Raw genomic sequence first — 6,706 nt, 5'->3', positions numbered from 1 at the left:
TTGTTTTGCTTTTTGTAACGTTATTTTTTTTGTCTGTATATTGTTTGAAAGTGCAATTGTTTTTAAATATTCTTTATAACACTAAAACATACACTAATATTAACAATTAGAAACAATGTGAGCAAAGGTGAATTTATCTTTAAAAGAGAATTCTTCCAGTCCACCTAACACAGTAGCATAGGAAGTAGTAGACAGCAGTAATTCAAAACAGAAGCAATAATAATTAGTATTTACAAAATTTACATTATATCTATATTTGAAATAATTGTGTTCTCGGCATAGAATAAGCTATCCTTTCCTTTTTAGTGGGTGTTGTAAGAATCGACTAACAGAGGGCGAGGGAAGGGCAGTAGCCTCTCTCTTAAAACATCTCTAAAGCCTAAATGCGGTTGCCAACCCGCCCACCAAGCGTGGCAAGTACTGGCAAAACACCCTAAAGGGGAGGCTTATGTTCCGCAGTGGACAGTTAAATGCTGATATGACGGTGTTTGAAATTAACAACACTTTAAGAGGTACAAAGAGTTTTTGTTCATTTATTAATTCAATGCTCATATACAGAACGATATAAGAATAAAAATATAAAGAACATATACAGATATATAAATAGATAATACATCTGTATACATATGCCCTAATGTTATTTGGAATTTTACTTTTCATTTACATGATAACTATACTAAGAACACTTTCTGATAACATGAAAGTTATAATTAAAGTTATTATACGTAAGTAAGTATAAAGTAAGTTAAAGTAAGTATATAAAAGTCAACAATTGGTTCATGTTTACACTTGAAGAAAATGAGGTGATCATATTTATCAGTTTGTTTATAAGAACTTTAATTGACAAGAAAGTTGTTATTGTGAAGCAAATTAAAATAGTTTAAAAGGTCACTGATAACTATTGTTATCAACATTGGGGTTACTTGAATTGATGGCTTGCAATTTTTTTTGGCCAAATCATTCTAACCTTTATCTGTTGTTTTATAATGCAAATCTTAGCAATATTTATGAAGGATTCTTAATCTATTTGTACGTTAATATAGTTTATACTAATATTACAAAGAAAGATTTAATTGTTCGTTTTAATGGATAAACTCAAAAACTACTCAACCGATGTTAAAAATTGTTTCACTTTAGATAAGAAAGCTATATTATCAGCGTCTATAGCGTATATAGTCTATATATTATTTTTGATAATTCTATTTACCTACGTGAATCCGGGCCGTAATTGCCGGCATCTAATAATAGATTTAAATATGTCTTAATATCGCCATGTCGTCTTAAATTAAATAGAGTTTGTATTGTGTATTGTTATGTGTATTGGAATGATGATATATATTTTTTGCTTTTATTACTAATCGGTATAAAGAGATAATTATTACTAAAATACGAATACAAATGAGTATGTATACGGGAATCGAACCAGTAACAATTAGAACGTATCATTGTTGTCCAATACCTTTCTTAAGGTCTGTTATAGAGTATTATAATCAATCAACATAGCGAACCACACAAACGGGTAGATTAGAATAAAATATATATGAAATATTATAATAAAGCCAAAATATGGTACCTACTTATCCGTAGGCAATAGGCAATAGGCAATATAACCTGTAAGGCAACTAAGGCTAAGTCGAAAATGTATCACTAAAAATGGCTGAAAACAAGTTAAACAAAAAAATACCGCTTCACATTGACTTCTTAATTCATAAATATGATTCACTAGGAATCTGTTTCCGCTTTATACAATTTTTTCAACCGACTTCAAAAAAGGAGATTCTCAATTCCATTGTATTTTTTTTATGTTTGTTACTTCACCACTCCGTCAGTTCTGAATTGATATGGATTTTTTTATTATCTAAAAGGTTAGTTCGATAGAAAAGTTACCAAAGTTAGTAATTATTTAAAAATAAAATATGGACCATGTTTTTTGCTGAAAATGTGGCTTTTTATAGCAAAAAATATCATACAATCAGTAAAGTATTTTGTTTATCCATTAGAAGCCAAAAATCAAGTCTTTCTTTTTAATTTAATAAATTATCTGGTGGCAGTAAAGGTACTTACAATGTTTTAGTCCCATTACATGTTCAGGTTTTCTTAAGGGATTATTAGTAATGGATTCCTATTTCTAGCAATTTTGATTGAATTCCACGCGATTCCTATCACGCTGGCAACTATCGTAGGTAATTCTTGTTGAATTTGTTACGACGGACCAATTGACCTGTTTTCATCATCTATCATCTCTCACTGGCGACGTATACCATTTAAGCTATCTTACTCTTATAACAAAAGAGCCGTAGTCAGCAATGGGACTTCAACAGGCAAATACGACAGAATAGAGTGTATTAAAATAATTAGTGTGATAAACAGCTTATAAAGAACATATATAAAGATAATAAAAGTAAGTTAAGAGGCGATTATACAATGGTAATCCTATCTGTAGTATGAATATCGCTGACGGAGCACCAGTGAAGGATGATAGGTATAGATGGATGTAGGCCAGTTATTCCATCGTGATGTATTCAATATGTAATTAAACACTATAGTTTCCAGGGATAAACGTGTGGAGGTTGATCTGACAGCGCTATAAATTATTGTAGTATATTGCTAGTAATAGGGATTAGTGTTCCCATTACTATCCTTTTTCTCCAAAAAAGTGGGTAGAGAGGTTAAGAAATTAGTAGGTACAAAAACATTCTTATTATTGGTAATTCTTTCTAAAATATATGAACGTAGAAAATGTAGTGTCGATATTTTCAGAAAATTAAATAATTATATTATACGCCATCTAACGTCGGATAGCAAAACTACTATAATTTAATAGCAAATTGCTTTGCTTTTTAATAGCATTAAAGTTGCTGCCTGTTATTCATGGATCAGTATTAAAATAAACCTACCTTTGTATGAAAATAATGATGTATTCTCTATTTCGCTGTGTAAAATATTCAAATATATTCTAAAGAAAAACTTTTTCGTTGACCTAAATTAAAAACTGTTTATAGAAAAATTTTGTTCATATTTACCTAATTGAAATAATATTACTGTATTTTGTAAGTCCGCTTACATTAGAATAACCTTCTCCCTATTCCGAGTAGACTTATTATTTTTATTCACTTTATTATTTGGACAATTGATTGGGTTTGCTATTTCTAGCTGTCTAGACTTGTAGCACTGTAACCTTGTGATGTGACCTTAAGTTCTATTGTGTTCACCTAATTCTGAAGTTCGCTGCTAATTTCCGTCAAAGATAGAAATTTCTTTCAGATATTTGTTTCTTTTATAGCACCAAAATATGGATATAAAAAAAATGTTCCGTTTGTGCATGAATACGTCGTAATATAGATGACATGTCCCACTATCTAAACTTGAGGTTCTGAACTATTCCGAAACTTGTTAAGTGCTCTTTGCCTCTATGTGTGTTGGTAGAAACTTCCATTGTTTGTTCTAATCCCCTCTTAATCGACTATTAATTATTATGTTTGTCTGATTGTACATTTAAAAATGTTATGCAGTTTTTAATGAAAGCGGACTTATAAAATAAAGGTCCTGTTTATTAATTAGCTGTAAAGAACTATTACTTGATGATAAAATGTAAACTTATTTTATAGTGAGCCTTTTCACTTTTTTTAAATTTATTTATTTAGGTTTACCAATAATTGTTCCCAAAAAATTGTGTAAGTATTTATACGATCTTGAAGCTTAAAACTAAGAGTAACAATTTTTTGGAGGCAAACACAGTATATATTAATAGAGGAGAGGAAAATAAAAGTTATACAGCATACAACTATTATTAAATGCTTAACAACTAAAGCCACCATATGCAGATCCTCCAACATGACTCATTCTATAAATTTATAGACATTTTTGTCAAAACTATTTGGATTGTTAAAATTTATATCGACAAGTGGGGTTACTCTTGAAATAAATTCGGAACGTTCTACACTTTTGAATTGCAAAGCTCGCGATATAATAGTTCTATATTGTTCTGATAGTTGTTTATTAGTTTTTATTGTTGTATCAGCCGTTAACTGCCCACTGCTGAACATGGCCTCCCCCATAAGGGGGGTTTTGCCAATAGTTGCCATGCTTGGCAGTCGGGTTGGTAAACACAGTTTGGCTTTTGGTGATGTTTAAAGAGGGACACTGTTGCCCACCATCATAAGCTCCTTTAGTTTCCTCTTACGACACCCACGGGAAAGGAAGAGGTAGTCTATTCTGTGTCGGGACCTACGCGACTTGTCAATGCAATGTAAATCGATCCCAATTTTAATTTAATTCCTAATCGTTATTTCATAAGTGTATTATAAAATTGTCATTGACATTAGACTGATATCGATATTATATTCAAGAGTAGGCGTGCTGCTATCTATAATTCTCTCTCTAAAATTATAAATAGCTTTCTGCAGCTATTTATAATTTTACAGAACCTTATGATTAGAAAATCACTATTTGGAAAAACATTTCACTTGATATATATAATACTGTAGAAATGAAAAGCAAAAAATAATGAACTCAGTAGTAATCGTATTTGCTTATTATTATAATAATTTTGTTTGTGATAATCTCCGTATGACTGGAACAAAAAGAAGTACGAGTATCTCCTCTTCTATGTAAAATACTAAGTTTATGTTGTATATCATAACGATTGATTACAACAACAAGACATACAACCTCACTTTCAGATCTGTAATTAAACATTTTATAGAACAGGAGAAGTAAATTAATTAACAGATATGTTTTATGGTAAGTTGAAAATAAAAAAAAAGAAACTATAGACGACTCACTATCAACGTATGTATGCAAATTTGTATGTTGTCCAGTATACAATTTTTTAATATCCATAGATAAAAAAAAGTAATGAAATTGAGAATCTACTCCTTTTTGAAGTCAACAATGTAATACTGTACTAGTACAGTAGTCAAGATGCGTAATACTAGTACTGAAAATCATGTCAGCGGTTAACTGTCCACTGCTGAACTTAAGCCTTTACCATAAGGGGAGACGATGCAGCCCTCATATTACAGTCCATTAAATAAGTGTAACAGTAAGTAATACTAGAATGTTTTTTATGGACATTAAATCGATTTAAAAGTACATTATAAATATTAATTTGTAATCGAATAATATACATATATAAATTAGCCTTAATAAAAATGTGTATACATACTAATCGAAATATGCAATCATGGAAAAGTATTTCATCCGAGATTATTATTATTATTAGCATATGTAATAGAAACATTAATTGACGACGTCCGTTATGGTGGTTAGAATAAGATTTACTTGTATTTCATAGAGTATTTGAAACTTGAGAAATAGGTTATGAGCAGGGGCAAGCTTGCCGTCATCTCTCTCAATTAATTTTGTTTTTAATCATTCTGTCATCAGAGAGTTAGTTTGAAATTTAAATTGACACACTAAGACTTTGATGCTGGAAATCGCGACCTTTTTAGTCTATAAATCGATTAACTGAACTGGGTCACAATTAAGCTACAAATATAAAATTTTATATAGGTACAAATTACATTACTTTTTTACTGTTCACTCAATAAATAATATTATGGAGATTAATTAGCTTAAATTAGGTTACAAAAATACGTTACGTCGAATGTCTTTGAAAGAAAAAAGAAACAAAGTGGATCTTACAATTAATTAAGGGAAAACAAGTTAAATTGATTTTTGTTTTGTTTTTCTGTTGAAATTTTATTAAAATCTTTATGGTTATTATAGTAATGCAATTATTTTTATTTTAGTTATTCATAAAGATCTCTAAGAGAAATATTCATTTAATTTTATTTTTCAATAATAATATTACTATAATTAATACATATATATTATTTTATATTTATGTACGTATATTATAATCATTATTATAATATACGTACATAAATATAAATATATCTTATTTATGTATATATTATTTATAATATACATATTATTAACTATTATTTTCTTTGCATATCCCAATAATTAAGTACCACGTACGTGATTCACTGTTCATCCCAAAGGTAGACTGGTATAAAATGCTACTAGCATTAAGGTTTGTACCATATTTTCTGTGGGTCAATAAAGTTGTTTAAATAAATAACTCTATTGACTAAATTTGTCAACGTTTTTCTAAGAAAGTACGGCATAGGGTTCTTCAAAAAAAGGGTAATGAAGTTTCTTCATGGTCGGCAAATCACGTAATGCCCCTGGTATTGCAGGCGTTCATAGGCTATGGTCACTGCTTACTATGCGTATTACGTATGCTTGTTTGTCACATCAGTGGTGTAACAAAAATAAAAATTAAACACTATTTATTATCAACTTCCTATAATATTTTAATGGGTCTAATTAAAAAATATGTAACAAAATAGAAGCACAATGTATAGCTTTCTTAGTAAAATCAATCTCTATTAGGCAATCTCTTTGGATGGAATATAGTAATTTGAGATTTTGGTAGGCTTTGACATATATATATATATAAATATACATATATATATATATATATATATATATATATATATATATATATATATATATATATATATATATATATATATATAATATAATAATCAAATGAGTACACATTCCTAGCTAAAACAAAAATAACATTTTTCGAGATTAAAATAAGAGTAACAGATTCTTTTCCATTCCTTCTCAGCTCATCTTAAAGATAGGCTGAAAAGGAAACATCCAAAACCGTACAGCTGTTAAAAAAAAT

The sequence above is a fragment of the Galleria mellonella genome, unplaced genomic scaffold, assembly GCF_026898425.1.
Source record: "Galleria mellonella isolate WM207_F2 unplaced genomic scaffold, CSIRO_AGI_GalMel_v1 utg74, whole genome shotgun sequence".
In the NCBI taxonomy this organism is placed as follows: domain Eukaryota; kingdom Metazoa; phylum Arthropoda; class Insecta; order Lepidoptera; family Pyralidae; genus Galleria; species Galleria mellonella.
Note: the sequence above shows the minus strand (reverse complement) of the source record.